This window comes from Falco rusticolus, chromosome 7 (genome assembly GCF_015220075.1).
Source record: "Falco rusticolus isolate bFalRus1 chromosome 7, bFalRus1.pri, whole genome shotgun sequence".
NCBI lineage: Eukaryota > Metazoa > Chordata > Aves > Falconiformes > Falconidae > Falco > Falco rusticolus.
The window spans coordinates 918,950-939,803 of NC_051193.1; the positions used below are offsets into that span (position 1 = coordinate 918,950).

The 20,854-nt window shown below is 41.7% G+C and overlaps 1 protein-coding gene across 1 annotated transcript in view; it reads right to left on the reverse strand.

Moving 5' to 3' along the window:
* Positions 1-20,854, reverse strand: part of MYO9A (myosin IXA) — a 184,028-nt gene that overhangs the window by 161,733 nt on the left and 1,441 nt on the right.

Consider the following 20,854-nt stretch of genomic DNA (forward strand, 5'->3'; position numbering starts at 1 on the left):
CCAAGCAGATAAATCCATACAGTCACCCAACACAAAGCAGGACAAGCAGAACCTACAAAGATTAAGATGACACCGGTGGACAAAGAAATACATGGACTTTACATTTCATTTGAATCTTCCCAGCTTTGGGCTAAAGCTAGAACACAGCAGCTTAGGTCACAGTTTCATTCTTACACTTAGGTAACAGCTTCCACCTTAACCAGCCAAGTTAGAGCTCAACACAAAATAGGGTAGCAGAGGAATGCAGCTGTTGAGCAAATGAAATTCAACAGCAAACCCTGGAAAATAATTATTTTTTTTAATCACCACATTACTCCAGTAAGGTAAGAATTAAGCCAATTGATGTAACAGTCTAAATCTCATTATGTTCTCTGAAAGAGAAAAAAAAATCATTTCATCCGGAGGTTGGAGATCTGGTTTCTTTGCACATCAAGCAGCAAAAATGTAAATATTCACAAGACTGCCAGTGGAATGATTTCAATGCTGCAGTGGGCACACACTAAATCCGAGCATATTCAGTTCAAACTAGCACAATGCATTTGCTTTTTCTCTTCCGTTCAGTGCCTTGTACTTCCACGTGTCCTCCCCTGTCTTTAGAAGGACTATTTTTCCACCCACAATAAGAGGCAGAGGGTGACCCTCCCACCTTTTTTTTTTTTTTCTATTGGCAGGCATGATTTTTCATTATGATAGTGCGCTTCTATGAAAAAAGAAATTCTGACCAGGTCCATCCTCAAAAAGGAAAGATTAAAACAAATGGTCCTTAAGCACACAGCTCAGGCAATCTGCACCAATAGAGGTCAAGTATCCTCAGATGGTTTAAGAAATTAGACAGCAGACTGCAACAGCAAAGTATTAAACATCTCAAAGATAATTCCACATACCAAGCAGAAACATCATAGGGAGAAAGAGAAGCTCTTTTAAGGCAAATCTGCAAAACTGCTTCTTTGACATCTGTTCGTGCATTTACAGGGCAGCTCACAAAGCAGCTCCGGTGACAGCATCTGCCCTAATTGCAGCCAGCGAAATAATCGCACTTATCCTGAAATGGGGTGCCAAGTGCAGTATGAGAAAAATCTCTATTCCACCTCATATATTCATCTTCTTTGAAACCTGCTATAAATCTAAAGCCTCCCCTAAGATATTCTGGGTTTAAACATTTCTAAGGTGATTCTTCTAATTATTCAAGGACTATTAGCTTCAGTTGCAGGGTTATTCCCAGAGAAAGTCATCAGCCCTCCTCAGCTTTTACTTTCAACCACGCACCGATCCATCTCTCCCAATTTCTCTTTTCCACATTCAAGGGGAAGCAGAGGCACCTCTTCCCCACAAAACATAAAGCAATCTCTGTATCTCAGTACAGAAACGCCATCAATTCCATCTCACACAGGAGATGAAACGGACATCCTTCCAAAAACTGCAGTACACATGGGTTTTAAGCTTCTTCCTTTGTACAGAATAGTAGCAGTACATTTCAGATACTTTGATAGTCTGAAGATGCCATCAGTAACAGAAAGACATTTCTGCATATAACAAAGCTGCACTGAAGAACTGAATATAAACATAATCGGTAATAATATAAAAAAAGCTTCAAGAAACTTATGACTTTTAGAGAGCAACCAAATAGCTTCCACAAGCTCAAAATGACTTCTAGACCTTGTTTTCCACCTCCAAATGTCTTAGGAGAAGGGCTTGTTACAGCAAGGTCCCTCATAATGTTCACCTGTTTCTGTAGGGGAGCTTTCATTTGATCCAATCACTATAAACAAATTAGTTCCACAAGCAGACCACAGTTCCCAAAATGTTGCCCCAACTCTTAATATTATATCAGGTATACTGAACATCAGTGTATAGTGATGAGAACACAAGCACACAGAGCAGGCTTTACTAAGAGCGTGAGTCCACCCAAAATCAAGCAAGGACCGCTGTGCATCTCTCCACCCCAGCAAACCTCACCAGCCTCATGCCCTGTAACAGACAGAGTAGGACCTGTATTTAACACAAACCACCACACCAGCCTGGCATCCCTGCCCTTGGCAGGGGACAGGACACAGCCAAGGTCAGCCCTGTGTTATCTGAAGAAACTGAAATGCAATGCCGATTGTAGTTGAACAGGCTCAGATAACACAGCTGGTTTCATTTCTACCTTTTATTTACATGAAGGACAATTGAGATGGGAACTGCAGGCAGTCCACAATATTCAGATCTAAATGGTTTCCACAAGCACATCATCACCTAGAAAATATATGGCTTCTTCTCTGATACCAGAAACTTATTTATGAGAATCACACATCAGTCATAAGAGAGAAACCATACTTTTTGCCACTTGAAAATATGATGTAAGACGACAAACCTCTCCCTAAAGAGACCAGACCTCAATACAAAACCACCTTCCCAGATCCTACCTAAAAAAGTTACATCATTTACTTCTCGCAAGTTACTAATTTTTTTATTTGTATTCAGCAACATTGCAAATATTTCAGCTGGAATAGTTTCAGTCTTCTGCATGCATCTTGCCTATCTTTTTCGGACTCAAAATATTTATTTCAAAATGCTTGTCTGCCAACTAAATCAACATGCCTAGAAGTTTCACAAGAATTGTTTTATTTAGAGCAGAAATTAAGTAAGGGAACCATAAAGCATTTTAGCCAAACACTTTTAGATTACTACGAATTATTCAGCTGGCACACGGCCAGCACAACTCTCCACATGAGAAAAAGAGGTCAGGGAAATCCAGTAGGCAAAGCAAGGTCATTGCAAGGTCATTATGAAGCCGGGGGGGGGGGGGGGGGGGGGGGGGGGGATGGGATGATGTGGGGATTCAGCAACAAAGTAAAATAATAACTACAAAATCAAAAGATCTAACCTATTGGTTTTTGCAATTACTTGCTCGCCTATTGGTTTTTGCAATTACTTGCTCTCCATTTCACTGGCAGAATTAGAAACAGGACAGCACACTGGCCACAACAGGCAGTTGCCTGGGGCCATAACAAGCCATCCCCTCTACCATCGCCCTGCAGCAATAACGTGTCCTGGAGCAGATGCTGCCTCTCAAATCTCATCACACAGCACTCGTCCCAAGATTAGCTGCAAGCACTAACACAGTTGGAAGAAGGTGCGGGTGTGTTACTCCTGCAAATTCAACAATACACTAAGAAAAAATTAAAAAGGCAGTTATGAGACACACTGATCTCCCACGGAAAGGTTTTTGAGACTCATCTCAGTTGATTAGATAAATGCCAAGTTATGGCTAATCAACACACATTGTTCAGAGGACCAAAATAGATCTCCTTATTTCTTTACTGTCACTGACATTTATACACTGTCTGCTTTTTGGTTTGTTTTTTTCTTTTTTTTGAAAGGTAAGATGATATGAAGAGTTCTTTCTGGTCATAACAGTCCCATCCTCATGTCACACACACTCATAAAATGCTGTCCCTGATATACCAAGTCTACCTATATCACATACACAGGGATCACAGACCACAGTTTGGATCAGAAACCTGCGATTTAGCTGACTTTTCAGGATAGAAAACTTGTTTCCTAGCTTATCCTGTATTTCCATCCTCAGCTCAAAAGTCACTTTCTGCAGAAAAATTATTTCAACCAGTTTAGGATTACTATCCTTATCTATACTTTCTGCCTGCAGGCAGAAAGAAATCCGAAGTTTCCTGGACATTTAAGGGCACTGCTGTTTTTCACGCTGTCTGTATCCAGGGTCTGACAGACACAGGGGAACCCATTTGTTGTATTCTTCATTGTCCTCGTTGACTTTACACTTGAGCCTCAGAGATTTTTGCCTTTGCTTGAGCCTTTCCAATCGTCACCATTTTGATTTAAACAACCATGCTTAACCCTAACCTTTAAAGAATGATCAGGTTTGAAAGGCAATTTTTAAAAGAATGAGGGCTTTTTGTTGCCTTTTTTTAAACATGTTTCTCAGAAAGAGAGAATTGAGGATTTATTTTAATTTTCAAATGAAGAGTGAAACACAAAACCAAGTTATTCACCCTCATACTCTATAACCTGCTGGTTTGGGATTTCCCCCCCACCCCCCATCAAAAGTCACCCCAGGCTCTCAGGTTTTCATGAGGAAGGTACCTTCTGCATCTCCATCTTCCAAACTGCTAAATCCACTAAAGGGATTCCCTATTTTATCATCTAACCCATCCACATCCCACCTTGGAAGTCTCCTTTAGCACCTTTATCCCTGTGTCACTTAGATCTCAGCTGTAGTCCTGAATCAGCTGGGTAAAGGTTTCAGCTTCAATAACCTAAAATACAGCAACAGATTTGATGGAAAAGTTGTTTCCAGTGATTATATACCAATCTCTTTTTAATTGCTCCATTTATTTTCTAATGCAAATTATTAGCAGCCGTATCTTCATAACATTACAAGACTCCTTTCTCTACCAAGACCGTAAGATCATCATGTAAATTAAAGGACATTGATTTCTACAAAAGCAGTAAAAATAAGTCCACTATGGGAAAAAAAGCATTTTCTCTGCACTATCTGGTCAAGTTAAAATTTCACTCAGCAAATACCAACTTCTCTAAACAATAAAAAAAAAAACTACCACCATACTGGCATTCTGGTTTGAATTCTAACAGGTTCCATTCATCATTAAAAAAATCAAATTTTAATAAAAAAACCCAAACCCTAAGGAAGTGTGCACAAGGAAGAGGGAATTTCCCAGCCTAAGTTACCAAATAATCCTACTGAACATTTTTCCCTCCAACCTTCAGTCACATCTTTAGCCTAAGGACAACCTCTTAACACAAACCACTTTAAACAAACTTCTGTATTTGTTTAAAGAAAGAAAGTTTCAATGTATTTAGTACCATTCAGATCCTGCTACATTTGTCAACTTCTGTACATTGGTCCAGTGATTTAAGTAAATTTGTGAAGCCTCAGCAGCAGTCCGCACTTGCAGCCAAGCTCATTCTTCAGGCACCTATCACGATTTGCCAGATAGGAAAAAACCCCATATCCTTCCAAAAGAGATTGGGCTGTCTCTGCATACATAATTCAGTTTTCTAATTTACATCTACAGTTAGCTATGACAATTTCAGCACGAAAGATCCTGCTTTGCCTTGATCCTTCAAATTCACTGCAATGCATACAGCTACTGCATGAACTCCTACCTTCCCCAATCACCAACGTTACAGAAACAATGGTTTAGAAGTTGCTTTTCAAGGAAATATCCCACTAGTGGGCAGAGGGGTTAAGTAAGTCTAAGAAACACTTCCAGAGTGACTGCATGATCTCCTTATCCTCACATCCAAGGTGTCATCCTTCCTGGCTCCTCTAAAAGACAACAGGAGACAGCACCTTCAGAAAACACAAGTCATCTCAGAGCTTCTGAGAACACGTATGCCTACCCCTGTTACCTGAAAGATAGTTCATATTTGCATCATATGGTAAAGTAAAATATATAAGCATAATTATCCCTCCAAAACGCCTTAGGGAACATATGGTATGGAAATGAAACCGTCTTAAATCTATTAACTTGGCTATGTGATGAGATCAACAGAAGGGAGCGTGAAAAAAATGTTTTAAAATATATTCAGTGTAGGATCACACAACTAAAGCACATTCATCATCCGGACAATGTAATGACACTAGGAAATGAGCTAAGTAAATCCAAGATTGAAGTTCCATTTTCTGAAGTGCATCTGTTTGGCTCATATCACCACGAACCTCATCATTTAGCCATGCTGGTTTTCATCTCAGATGCAAAAGATGCAAGAATACAAATCAAAAAGGCTTCTCTGACAAGCAGCCATGGAAAACACGTCTAATTTAGTTTTATGAATAAATTATCTGAATCCCAGCAGGTCCTTGCCACAGTCTCCATGCGAGTATGCAACGGATTACATCTTGTTTCAGGTTGACCCTTACTGGTTTGCCAGGTCTTGGGTTTTTGGTGTGAAAGATTGTCAGTCTTCACCAGGGAAAATTAAACCAGCTGGTTTTTTACTGAAGCAGATGAGAAGCACTGGATCAAGCCAACTAAATCAAGGGGGACAGCACATTCCTGCAGAGGAGGTAACACCCTCCACTACGCTCCTTCCCCGGGCTCATCTGGCCATTGCTTGCGATTGGAAATGAGGAAAACCAGAACTGAGGCGGGCTTACCACAGAGCCAGTCAACTGAAAGCACTTCCAGGGATGGCGAGTATTATTTACACTTCACATGCCAACAGCACAAGCAACTGGCCCAAAATGTGGCTGAATATGACCACAGTGGGACTTCTGACTTTGGATCAGTCAGGTAGAAAAGGGGTTGACGTCCTCCAAATGAGTCAAGTGGAGGCCCATCACACCAACCACCAGAAATCCTGCTAGGCTGAGGGGCCTACAAAGCAACCAATACAGAGATTTAGGGAAATTTCCAAAGGGAAGCATGCATCACCTTGTCTGTCTTCTCCATGCCTCAGGACTCTGGTGACCTTTAAAGTTCAGCTTAAGGTGGACAACACAGGCAGATTACTACACCAAGACCAACCAGAAGATATTGGGAAGTTTTAGTCCCATGATTCTGCCAGCAAATGTCTGCAGGAGCACAAGTGAGAGGAAAACCAAGCAAGACCTAAACACACAGAAGCTCTCAAAAATAATATACAGATATTTTATGATCTATTCAAATTGAATTTTGAATTACCTCCACCAAAATTACTTAAGTGGATGTCTACTCTGTATATCATGCAACTTGACTCCAGCATGCTGATCTGGTACTGATTTTGTCAAGCTACAGCCTGCTACATCACACTCCCATCTCTTTTGGTACCCCCTTATCTCCCTGAGGTTTTGCAGGTCCCTTCACTCTGCACTACAACCAGAGCAAACCAAAGCACCGTTACACACGAACACAAAGAACAATTAAATCAGATCAGTATCAAAGCCACCAAATGGCGGTATTAGGGCATTTGAAATATGGATTAGGAGAAATATAAAGCAGAGAAGGTTAGCTAATGAGTTTACACAGAAATATGACGAAGTGAGAGCAGTTTACTTCATCTCCCATAACATGACAAAGAACTTAAAGGTCAGGGGTTTTCCAGATTCATCTTGAGCACAGCCATGTTATAGGCTTGGTTGCTATGCTTTTGCTCTTAAAGGGGGTGTCCTGGTGTTATTTTATAAAAGATTCCCCCTTAACGTAAAGCTGCAACAAGAATTTTGCATAAGGACAGGAAGAGACCTCCTCTATCTGCAATGCCTGCCATCTCTACCGTAGTGCTGCCTCTCTCATCAGCTGCAGGACCACCTCTTCTTCCCCCACTTCACCCCAAAAAAATCCAAAAAATCCACCTCACAACTGCCATCACTCTGGAAAGTCATGGAGACACTTCAGAAATACCTCATTTAACATGATTTTTGTTTTCCCTTGTGCCTATGCTTTCCAAGCCTGAACAGAAGTAAATACACACCAGCCACCTTCCAACACCGATACCATCTCACCCAAGCTTGGAGGCTCAGTGTAGCTTGACTCACTTGTTATGCTCAACCGCTGAAAACGCTCGACCTCCAGGCCCCCTCTCTGCTCTGGAGCAGGATGGACAAGTGGCTTTACTTGCAATGGCAACAATCTGCTTCCGACTCCCCACAGTCATCCTCCTCCTCATCACCAGGTTGCCAGACTGCGTAGGCACAGAGGGAACAGGCTGCACATTTCAGCCATGGCGCTGGAAGCCCCAGGCTCACACGGGAGCTGCCCACGGACACCAGACTCCTTATGCATTTTCTGCATGCATGCTGTAGGCAGCACCAGAAATACCGTCCACACAGAAAAATGGGAAAATATTTTTTTCTGTGATGGGGAAGAAGCCATCTAGCTAAATCCAGCTTTGTTTGGAGGCAGGAGTGCCCACTGTCTGCCACAGGGGTAATTCAGGAATGCTGATAAGTCTGTTTTCTGTGCATAAACAACCTATGTTCAAGCACAACCGCTTTATCTCAAGTGAAGGATCAAGCTCTTGGTGGCAATGCCCTAATATTTGTCTACTTACTTATCAAGCAGGAGCCTTATTACAAAGGCTAATTCAAGCAGAGATTAGATTTCATGGATGAAGGAACAGACAATAGCATCAGATATTCTTCAAACACCAGTAAATAACATTAACGCAAGCACCACTGCTGCATGTTTTTCACCTAGACAATGCCTTAAGCAAACAAAAAATCCACCCTGGTACCCCAAAACTAATCTTCCCAAACACTTCATATTTCATTGCAAAGACATCACCTCGCTTCTCTCCGCCAACAGCAACTACAAATAGTCTGCAGGAAGCCACTAATTTCCTGAAAAGAGGGTTAACCGAGAATCATAGGAAACAGAAAATTAAAGCTGGGTATAACACTTGACTAGGCTAAGCATACTGTAGCAGGGGAAAAAAAAAATAAAAATAAATAGTTCACAGCACTGGGCATGACCAGAAATCTAAACCCATGCAAAATTAAATAAGACTATTTAAACCACTAACCCAGACCTAACAAAGAATTACCTTCTTCAGCATACTTGCCTAAAGAAAGCCACTTTCCACGCTCAGGTACAGCTTTCACATGTAACTACCTAAAGCCGACCATCTAAAATCTTAATTGGAAATACAGCCAACTTAGTTGTAAGATATATCGAGCACCTCACAAAACGCAACGCCTTTCAGTTAAGTGCTCTCACCTAAAGGACTAATTCAGAAACTGAATAGAAAAAATGAAGTCAGCAATACAGTGAAATTCCACTTGCTCAACAGTTGTGCGGACAGATCAGAGACACATGGAAAATCAACCTGTCACTCTGTGGGAAACAATACAAAATAAAAATATGAAGCTTTGATGACTTTGAGGGGGGAAAAAAAAGTAGGAACCTCTGTTTAAGATGTCCTAAATTGTCACAAAACACATGCAACAAGAGAGGGGGGAAATGCACAGACCAATGTATCAATTCCAGCTAAAAAAACTAAGAAAAAATGCTTAAATAAGTATTATAGCAGCCCTCCGAAACTCCAAGGATTGCACAATATAGATGGAGAATTAGGAGGTGATATGAAAACCATAACAGCTCTGTGCTGTGGACTTGGTCATGCTCATGAAATAACCAAGAAGTGAGTGAAGGAAAGAAACATATATGCAATGTGGCAGCAAAAGAGAAACCAGAGTGATTGGTATTTAAAATGCCACTGTAAATAAAAATTGAGGTGGGTAAACCTGACGGGGGGGGGGGGGGGGAGGTAAGGTCAAACTCCCCTCTCAGGCATTTATCTCAGCTAGTGGAGCAGCTTCCCTCTGACAAGGGGAAAGGCAATCTTACCCTGCCGCAACCTGCCAGGACATTGCAGCAAAAATCATTTTTTATACAGGCGTGTTGCTCTTCTCTTGCATCCTAATACATGTTTACTGAATTAGCTTTGCATTTTTTATCTGTACCTCTAAGGCTCTTCCTTGTGTATAACTTAAGATCACTATCAAGAGGTTGACTCCTCTGCCAGCTCAGGATGCTGATCTCCATTTCCAACCCATCAAGGAAAAAAACCAAAACACTACTTTAATGATTTTCCAACTCTCCCATCACACATTTGAATGAGGCAGCCTTTAAGTATTTATACATCCTTTCCATATACTCTCAAGCTTTTCTCTCCCTTACACAACACCTACAAAACAGAAACAACCCACAGCCAAAGGCTGTAGGTGTGCCAAGACCCTGCACTATATATTTTTTTTTGTCACCTTCCTTGGTGTAGAACCTATGGATCCATTTTGAATGATGGAGTTGCAAACAACTTCCACAAGAGATCTGGGGCTGTAACTACGGCACGCAGGCAATACAATAAAACAAGTCGAATAAGCCTAAAAATACTATATAATACTGTTAAACATTTATAGAAACCTATAAAACACTGACAATATGTTTCAGTTGAAAAAATTCCTAAAACCAAAAGTAGAGCTCACAAGAAGGTTCTTGCATCAAGTCAATGGTGACATCTGGTCGTGCAGATCGATGTCTTCTCCTAGGTCCAGCTGTGCCTTTCCCTGCTGGCGGCACCATCCTAAACTCCTCCTGCTGGAACTGCTCATACTCCTTGCTCTGAACAAATACGCTTAAGAGAAAAAAATTACTCTTCAGAAGTTTAAAGTTAACTTGATTTAACCAAAATGAGTGAGAAGCATTTATATGGTTGGCTTTACCAAGAGAACGAAGGTGAGAAGGACAAGAGTCTCTGCTGGCATCACAGCCCTAAGCAAAGCGCATCTCTTAGCCTAAGACTTTTCTAACTGACACACTAAAACCCTACATAGCAGCTCTACAAAAGAGACTAAAAAATGAAAAAATGTTCTGCTGATTGTATTGTTGATCTCAAAGGGCCTTTTCCAACCCTTCCCCAGATGAGCAAGACACTCTGGACAAGCACATGTCTTGCTCAAAGCAGCAAGCAGAAACCCTTCTCACCCTCAGGATGAATTATTCAAGTTTATCATTAATTTCCTTGAGATTTAGGCGCATCTCACCATCTTCTGCACAACAAGAGATCCCAGGACCAGAAAAACAACCTTCACTCGAGGAAGATCTTGGTTCAGCTCTGGTTTGAAAGCACAGGCTGCTCCTTTGATGCCCTGCCAGATGTGGCCTCCAGTAAGGAAGCCCGGGATAAGTCACTCCACCAGCAGAAGGAATTTGCCAATCTGGACTGAAAAGCACAGATAAAACTTGGGATTTTTCTCCCTGCCTTGGCATCTCCACTTCTGCACAGCAATTCTCGGTCATTGCATGCTGCCAGGCAGGCTGTCCAGCAAAGGAAAAGCAAAAATACACGGCAGAAACAGGGAGGGCCTGCCAACCAAGGCTTTTTTCCTAAAGACAGAAAAAAACTGAGACAAGAGGGTGTGTTAAGGGACTGAAAGGATCATTTGATAAGAGCACCATAAAAAGCTTTTTTTCTTTCTTTTTTTTTTTTACTGACTTGCATGAATTCCAGTTGGCATAGGGGTTTATTGCTTTCCACACCTACAGAGCTAGGAGCCAAGAGCTCATACCACTTCACCTCTTTAAATACTGTGTCCTCTAATCTGAGATAGTTCATACATAAATCCAGAAAAAAAAAAAAATTTAAACCCATAAAACAGCCTCAAGAAGTTTAGCCCCAGTTTGCTCTTCAACTAGGGATAAAACACATCCAAAACGAATCTATTTTATGGTTAGATAAGATGCAGGGGGCAAGGTAGTCTTTTTATGAAAATATAACTTCTTGAGTATTAAAGACTTAAAACTACCACACAATTTTTTTTCCCCACAGAAAATCCATTTTATTCAATGGTTGGAGGCAAGGCATTTCTTTGCTTCATTCACTACCACAATGTATTGCTACTCAACAACATATTAAAGAGGAAAAACAGTAGTAACGTCTCCTCTGCCTTTTCAGTTCGATTTGGCAGTTCTGGTAATAAAACTACTAATTCAACATGTTCTTTACTTAAACCAAACCAAAACTGCAGACCATCTGCTGTAGCTGCCGACCCTGCTCCACACTACAGCATTTGAAATCTCACTCCATGCCTTTTTTTTTTTTTAATCTATTCAGCCCAACCACTAATTTAAAGGAAACTGTGCTGGATGCTCTAATTGACCCCTCTCTCTTCCTTCCCCAGTTTGTCTCTATAATTAGCCCTTCCCAGCTCAGCCTAGCTAAGGGAATCAGAAACCTTTCTGAGCCACACCCTGCAGACCACAGCCACTGCCTCATACTGGTTTTGCCCAAAAAAAAAAAAAAAAAAAAAAAATCAACATATACTGCAGCATTAACTGCTTCAGATCAAAAATAAAATTAGAAAATATGACAAAGGCAGGAGCAAATGTGTATTCACCATTTTCAGGCCTGGTGTAGTGAACGATGGAGCTAACCCAAATGAAAATTTCACCTGCAACAGGAATCCTTTGGGCATACTTTGTAACATGAGCAAAATACTTGTTTACCTCAAAAATACAGTTGCACAGCTGTCCAAACTAAATTCACCTACCTAGGACTTGCACCGCTGCATATCTCAGCACACACATGAAACACAGAGAATAATTCAGTTCTGCATTAAGGCACCAGAAGGACCCACATCTTGTTTCTTGAGAAATGAGAAAGCATGAAGAGAATGAGGAAAGGAAATACATTAAAAAAACCAGTCTTATCAGCAAGTAAATGCCACCAAAGAAAAATTACTTCCCTACTTACCTCTACAATGGGCAACAATTCCTACCAGGTGACCTGAGTTGTGATTATTTTTAGGTCAGTGGGAAAAAAAGAAAAACCAACCAATCCCAAAACAGTAACAAAAAACCTCCTAAGCCCAAGAAAACACACAGAACAGTTTAGGTCTGGATTTGCAGAGCTGCTGAGCATTGAGAAGTGCAGAATGAAGCAGCAGTCCTCAGCGCTGCCAGCAAAAGCACACAGGGTGATCTCAAAACCTGCAGGTCTAACCTGGCCTGACCCATGTCCTCCATGTCACCATGGCATCTCCTCTCTTGGTCGTCACATAAGGATTGTACTAAGCCTCATGTAACGATCCAAAACTAAACCAGAGGAATTTTTTTTGTTAGTTTTGAGCTTTGTTTCCTCCCATTTCGTTTCTGTCATCTCTAAAGTTCCAAAAGCACCCAGCTCAAGAGTGTGTTCCTGAAGATTCAGCACCCCAAGGTCTACAAAGCATGATACCGATGTGCACCAAGTCCCTAACTCCCTATTTCTGCTCAACTTTCACACTTGACCTTGCAGCTTTACAATCATTTTGCACCCACAAAGCTTTTTTTGTTGCATGGAGTTGAGAAAGCAAAACAGTTGCATTTTGTTATGATTAATTAGTATTACCAGCAGAGACTGAAGTTCTCTTCAAATCCATTAGCAGCTGTCCACTAAATATTATCCTGGCATTTCAGAGCTACAGCTCCCCAAAGCACACAAATACGCATACTTCCAACAACGATGAGGAATTTCAACATTTATACATTTAGAAAATTAAATTGCAGCTGACGGGAGTCTCACTAATAGCAGCAGCATCTGAACCTGTAATGATCCTCCACCTAAGGAAAACTGTTCAAGTTTTTTGAATACTTGCCCCCTCTACCCCCTGAAGAGCATACCTGAAAGAAAAGTATGTAGATTAATGCTCCCAGAAAACCTAAACAGCAGAAAAGTTGATCCAGCAAAAATAAAAAAAAAAAACACCACACAACAAAAACCAGACCATACTCCACACAGAAGACTGTCCATACTCGAGTAAAAATAACTTACAAATAACACAGAAAAACTGCACCTAAAACACATTAAATACCTGTCTGCAGGTTTTAAGGTTTTTTTTTTTTATTTTGGGCTTGAAAGAAGAGCTAGGATTCCATTTTTACTAAAAATAAACACTACACAAGAGAAGATTGCAATCTCCCTGCCACACAGCTTGAATCACCAATATCAGGCACTGAACTACCTTTAGATTGAGGTTTCAAAATGAGTTTTGCATGTAATTGAAAATGGTTTGTATTTAGCACTGGAGATCTCACACTGGGGCCATTCGCTAGACTACAACAACTGCATAAAACTTCTCATTCAGCTTTTACTACTCAAGTTTCACATCTTCCCGCACAAAACAAAAATGAAAGCAGCATTCAAGTAGGACAGCTGCACGGAAGAGAAGCAAACGACAGGAGGAAAACCCCAATGTTGCTAAAAACCCATCCCGCAAATGCTCCGAGTGAGATTCATACCCTCCTTCAACAAGAAAAAAAATACAGGAAAATATTCAAGCAGAGGTTTTTCTTCTCTTTGTTTCAGTTTTCAGATCTTATTCCTTTCCAGCAAAGACTTTTAGGTGAGAGGATGAATTGTCAATACCACAGACGTAGACTTCAGTGCTCACTTTTTTCTCTATTTCATTATCCTCACCCCATATTTGCTGGAGGTGCGCTCCTTTTTTAATTTATTTTTCTTTTTGTCCTCCTATTTATTGTATTGCTCACCACAATAGCAACAGCTCTAGAGAGGTATTCATATCACATAAATGGAGGGAGAGGAATAGAAACAGAACACACAGTACAGCTGAACTCAGAAACAATATATTTGAAGGCAGGCCTGCAGCTCCCCTCCTGTAATGAAAAAGGGATTTGAGCCTGAAATCGCACATGAGTCCATGTCTCTTCAACTGAGCGGCAGCAAACCTGGCAGGGCAAGCAATGGGCAGCTGCTGCTAAGTCATCTTTCTTGACAATTTCTTAAGAGATACCATTTCAGCCTTACAAGAAGAAACATTACCACTAATATTTATTAATGCTAATGAATTCCTTAAATCAAATCACTGCAGATTGCAGTGAAATCAGACATGTGTTTGGGGACATCTACAACTGTGCTTTGAAACAGGTCCTGTCCTTGGCACAGTGAAGATGGGCTTGGCAATCTCACTAGAGTTGAACAAGGTTATGCAGTGAGCAGAAAAGGCATTTTTCTGTTTATAAAATCCTACCTGCAGACTTCTCAGTTGCTTTTGGTTAGCTCATTCTGTTCATAGTTGAGGAATACTCTTAAGATTCCTCGTTATCTGCAGCAGGCACCTCAAACCTGACCTCTGCTCTGCATTGTCCTCCTATCTCCTCGCTTACTTTCCAGGCACAGTGAAGTGCCTCCAGATAAGATTATCTGAGGCGATGGCCACAGCACACAAACCTGCTCTTCTGACATGAAATGCAGGCGCCTGCCTGCGCAGATCATTCATGCAGCGGTCTTGCCATGAAAGAGGAGGCATGCAGCATGTGCCCCGGTTGCTCACCGAGACACTTCGCCCTGCTCTGCAGACAAGGTGCCACTAATCCAGACTGAGCCACCGGTCCACTACATCTCTCTCCAGCAAGCCCTTCCCGCTGCAGGGCTCTATTTCTATTTTCTGATGAAAAGAAGCAGAAGCAGCAGTGGCTCTGCCTTTAAGCAGTGTCTGTCCAAGTCCCTTCTTCAAGCAGGAGTTGTTCAGCCACCCTTACCAGCACCACCAGCAACAAAACCCACGAAATTATCTCCCATTTACTGAGCAATTGGTGAATTAAGGAGCAGGGACCGGCTCTCCTGCGCTTTACATTTCTCAAAAAAACAAACCCAGAGGGGTTATTTACCAATATAACCTCCCTCTTCCAAAAAACGCTTATTCTAAAGTCTTTAAAAGTTGGCTGGCATTGTTTTAATCAAGTGCTACATTTCTAATGATCTACTGCATTTCATTATTTATTTATTTTTTGCCTAATGGGACCACATTCCTTAACAATTAAATCATTTACTAATTCCTCCCAGGGGAGGTTGTCCTATGCACTCAACAAGCATAAACCAACCTAACAGTTCTTACAGAAGTACTGTAAAAGTAAAAATCTTCATGTTTTTGAGAATTTTATTTCAGTCTACTTATTTATGTGAAGTATGAAAAGACAGCAGACTTACAGAAGTCTTCTAAAGTAAATATTTTCAGTTAACTTGTTTTAAGTTCATCCCTCAAAACCAACCACGTAGATGCAGAATACAATAAAAGAATTCTTGGCGGTCTATCAAAAACATTCATTGTCTGGGTTGGTTATAAAGCTCAGGTTTTTCAAAGTTACATCTATATGGATTAGATACTCCACTTCCATTAATGTTCAATCATGATGTATCATATCCATGTTCCAACACCTTTTTAAAGGTCATGCTTTACAAGTAATAGAAGACAGTCATAAGAATTTTGTTTAAAAAAAACAGCACAGAGGCTGTCAGATTATCAGTATTTGACGGATAAAAGCAAAGATCCTAAACAGGCATCTGAAGAAGGCATAACTCTATGATTCAAGGTCATTAGCAGGGTATACCAGAAGTTACTCAAGGTGGAGAGATCAGCAAATAAGGCTCACAAATTGTATTGAAATCCGTATTTTTGCTATTTTTACATTAATAAAGGTGATAATTGAAGCAGCAGCAGGAGAAAACCTGTATGATCAGTTAAATCCTAAATAAACAGTTAGCTATCAACAAGTATAGGTAGTGAATAGCAGCCCACTCCACACCAAATGCAGTACTACCATGCATTACAATCTGTGTATTTTAAAACATATTTTTCCTTTGCTACTGCACACAGTATCCAAGTGGGACAGACCACTGCTCTGTTCCCCCTCGGTCCTAACCGGTATTTGCAGTAAACTCCTACGAGCCGAAGGATGGAAACCGAGATGACTCCTCTAAGAGGAGCTGAGCACCTGAGTGTTCAGCATTGGGCCCCCCACTGCAGGAGGGACATGGAGGGGCTGGAGCGTGTCCAGCGATGGGACAGGGAGCTGGGGAAGGGGCTGGGCCACCAGTCTGATGGGGGGTGGCTGGGGGAGCTCGGGGTGCTCAGCCTGGAGAGGAGGGGGCTCGGGGGGACCTTCCCGCTCCCTGCAGCTGCCTGGCAGGGGCTGTAGGCAGGGGGGTCGGTCTCTGCTCCCAAGGAACAAGCAACAGGATGGGAGGGAGCGGCCCCAAGTTGCACCAGGGGAGGGTTAGATTGGATCTCAGGAAAAACTTCTTCCCCGACAGGGTTGTGAGCACTGGAACAGCCGCCCAGGGAAGCGGTTGGGTCACGTATCTCTGGAGGGATTTAAAAGACACGCAGCTGCGGTGCTCAGGGACATGGTTTAGTGTTGGGCTTGGCAGCGCTGGGTTAACGGCTGGGCTTGATGATCTCAGAGGTCTTCTCCAACCTAAATGGTTCTATGGCTTTATGCAGTCTGAACGACTGAAAACACCAGAGTTGAAAGGGCCTGACCCAGCCCTCCCCTCCAGGGGACATACCTCCAGCCAGCCTTTTCCTAGGCACTTTGACACCAACATGGATTTTATAAACCTCTGAGACCTGGAAGAGACACTTTAAATGTACACCAGAACCCAGTAGCTAGGTGAAGGAAAACCACAGCAGAGTTATACCCTCATCTTGCTTTAAGGAAGGCACACGGCTGCAAGAAAGCAATAACACTCAGTAGCTGTGAGACAAGAGCTTAGATGAGATGCAGCTGGCTGAGCCTCCCCACTCACTCATCTCACATCAACAGTGAGAGGGTGCAGCTATGGGGACCCTATCAATATTCCCAGGGCAGGATGGAGAGCTGCATCTCAAAGGGTCCAAGCGCACTCCATCTCACACTTGAGTGCTTTATGCAGAAAGAATACAAGTATCTATACCCAAACTCAGACATATTGTTTATCTGACCATACAACAGCAGGATAATTTGCTGCCTCACCAGCTCATGTAGCTCCTATCCTCTTTCTCTTCCATGACAGCACCGTGTGCTGAGACTACAAATTCTTCAAGACAAGGAAAACTGCTGGGCATCAAGGCTGGTTTGTACACAGGGACAACATGCTTGAGCTGAGGTGAGAAACAGAGCCAGCCTCACCGCTGTCCTACCCCCAAGTATCCTCAGCACACCACAGGCTTTCCACTCTTAAGACTCATCTCCCTTGACGGATAACTGGCTTGGCAGGAGACCCAGCTCTGTCTCTTCACAAGGCTCTTAGTGAAACCACAACGCAAGATTTTAATGGCAGCGAGGAATCAGGGGAGTAAGAATAATCCTTAAATCAACAGGGGTTTGCTTATTTCATTTTGCCTAGAAAAACGGCTTATGACCATTCCACCTCCAAGGAATTTTCACCAAAACGGTACAGAGCCAGATACCTGCCTACTTTGGGCTGATTATCAGTAAGTCAGCCCAGGCAAGGGCTATCCCCACTCCCCTCCCAAGATTAACTTCAGCCAGGACAGATCCTCTTTCAACTGAAGCCTGCTACTAGATCAGCTTAATGAAACCATGGAAATGCCATGTAAAGAGGCAGTTTGACATGCTGGCAAGTGGAAGGCTGTGCTCTATGAACAAGGACTGCTGTGGATCATGTATAATCTTGTTCTCCTTGGACACTTTCCACCCAACACAGCTCAAACTGCTCCTTTTCCCTTCTTTTCTTGCAACCTGCAAACCACAGGTGAAAGACAACAGATGTGAAACATCTAAAGCCATGAGGAACCAGGTCTGACTTTGCAGCCAATCCTGCTGGGAGCAGGATTTTGGACCAAGTGACCTCCTGAGGACCTTTCTGATGTAAGTGATCCTATGGTCCTCCATTGGAAAAAAGTGATGGAAAGGAAAAAAAACACAACAAAAACCCCTTAGAAGCAGCAATACACAACCAGGTAGCATAAAAAATTATGGGTGGTTTCTTAAAAAAAAAAAACGGTTTGTGGCAAAGGCATACAGCTCCCACTTTACCTCTATGACTTTTCCATAGGTAGCCATTGCAGGATTCCTCCCCACAGGAAAAAGAAAAAGCTACCATGATGACCAGCAAAGACATAACTCTTCATAATATTTTAAAAATAGATACACAAAAGGGTTCAATTCTAAAAAATCACTGTTTAATACACTTCCCTTCTGAATGTTTATATTTTCTGAGGTCATATAGTTTGTTGAGTTTGCTTTTAATGTGTAATTCCAAGACACAAAAGTTAAGACATTGACACTATACAGGAGTGAGACATACATCACACTGTGGCATTCAACCTGCCAAGCACAGTAGCAAGACTAATATTAAAAGTCACATAGAGAAAACAAAGACTATTCAATTTTCCTTTTTTCCTGTTGTTATCCATTATCTGGCAAGTTTCACATGTTTGGTCTATATATTCTGAACTCTGAACACCTATGCCTTCACACATATCCCCAAAGCCTATGGAAAAATTTGGCCTGCATAGAAGAAAAATAAATGACCATAAAAATAATCTCAATTGTGATCATCTATAGACATCCTGTCAGCAGCATTTCACCTTTACAAATCAGTAAGTAACCCACACCTAAGCTTTGTGACAATCTCAGCCATCTAACCTGAAAACATAGCAGAATATTTTTGCAGCAGGAACCCAAACAAATTAACAAGCTTCTTCCCAGAGGAGGGAACTACCCAGACACAACCAAAATTTCCAATGATACTGCTTTTGTCCAGAGGAATGCTAGAGAGTCTTGAATTTGCAAACTTAAGCCACGATCCTTTAAATATTTATGCTCATGTTTACTTTTTAGAGAAGAAAGAAATGCTGTTCACTCAAAAGGAAGTTAAGCAAATGCAGACACGCAGGACCCGAGCCTGAGAAAACAGGGTAAGTGCATCTTTTTAACCTCAACACAAAAAAGCACCCTGCCTTCCAAAGCTGGAACCGCACCTACCCATCCTGGGGAGCCAGACTGCACAACCTGGGCAAGAGCTTCATACACTACATAACGAATGGGCCTTCAACCTCAGGGAACATGACAGCAAAAGAATCCATCTGAAACCAACAGGATTCCTTCCCGCAGACAGCAGCTCTTCTCAGGCGCTCAGTCTGCCTTAGTGCTCCTCAAGTATCTCACGTGCAAGTGGGACTGGAATCCTATTTTATTTACAAACCAATTGGACCCAGGAATTTCTGAAATAGAGTTTGACCAGCTAAGATACTCCAAGTGGGTCAACGACCTTGTTTTCTTCCTAATAAATGTATTTCTAAAGGAATTATGTTCAAAAGCTCCACAGTTTAGAGCAAGAACTAGAATTTGGCAGAGAACTGCCATGCTATGCTCACCAAAAACCACCACCCCAAATGGCTTTAGAAACTCTTGGATCACATTTGCTCACAGTTTTGCTAGATTCAAGGTATTTAAGGCTTCAGGACTATGTGGCATGCCCCAATCCCAAGGCTGTGATGGCAAATCCTGGTCTTCCTCACCAGCTGCCCAGTGGTGCCAAGCTGAAAAACCAGAGGCGGGACCAGCACCATCCCTGTGCTCCCAGTACTCCCCCTGCAGACTTGCAGTTGATGCCGAGGAGCAATCAATCCATTCTTCCACCCACAACCAGACACCCACCTTCCAGCAATTAAGCGTACACAGGTGATTACAATTTCTAGTACAGCCCTACCTCAAAACGAGCTAAATTAAGGGTGCGCAGGTAACCTCAGGTTTCACATTTCCCAAGCTTCTGACCCCACATGCTTCACATTCTCAGAGGTTTTCTTGCAAACACGATGAACACTCACTAAAATCACCATGACCATCTAGATAAAAATAATTTAGGCATAAAACATTTAGACAGATTTTCCTAGCAAAGGATCCTGAAGGTTTACTAGTCTGAGTTTTAGATGGCATATATAAGCACCAACATGTGTAAGATACAGCAGATATGTCAGCCATTTGATACCTTTCAACCTTAAAATGCAGCTTCCCCACCCAAAAAAAAAAAAAAAAAGTAAAAATGGGGTAAAAATGTGAACTTTATAAACTGTAACTGCAGATGCACAGAAGAAAGAACTCTGAGACAGCCTGCAAAACTGAGCCTACAATACTTTTTTTTTTTTTTTTTTTTTACACAAATAAATAGAATCATGGAATTCAAACAAAGCTTTTTTCAGAGGTGCCACTGCTGGGCCACTTGCTTTTCAATATTCAAAAATGAAACATTGCTAAAGCCATCCTGATTTTTATATGATTGCAATAAATAAATAAATTTAAAGTTGCATCATCACTGATAGCCCAGGAAACAAAAGCTTATTAGTCCTGTGCCAGGGCTGCTGAATTACCTTCCTTACTGTCAGCAGCAAGGCCAACAGCCTCCAAAATAGTCTTGGGGATGAAAAATCATGGCTAGGAGTGAGAGCGAAGGCTGTGAGAGCCTTCACGAGGGAAAAAATGCAAAGAAAATCCTCTTAATTGAAAAAAATAATTAAAAGATGAGAAAAGTCACTGAAATGGATGAGTTTGCTCAAAAACGCAGGAGAAATAATTATCGCATGACACCAGGACGATGGGCCGAAAAG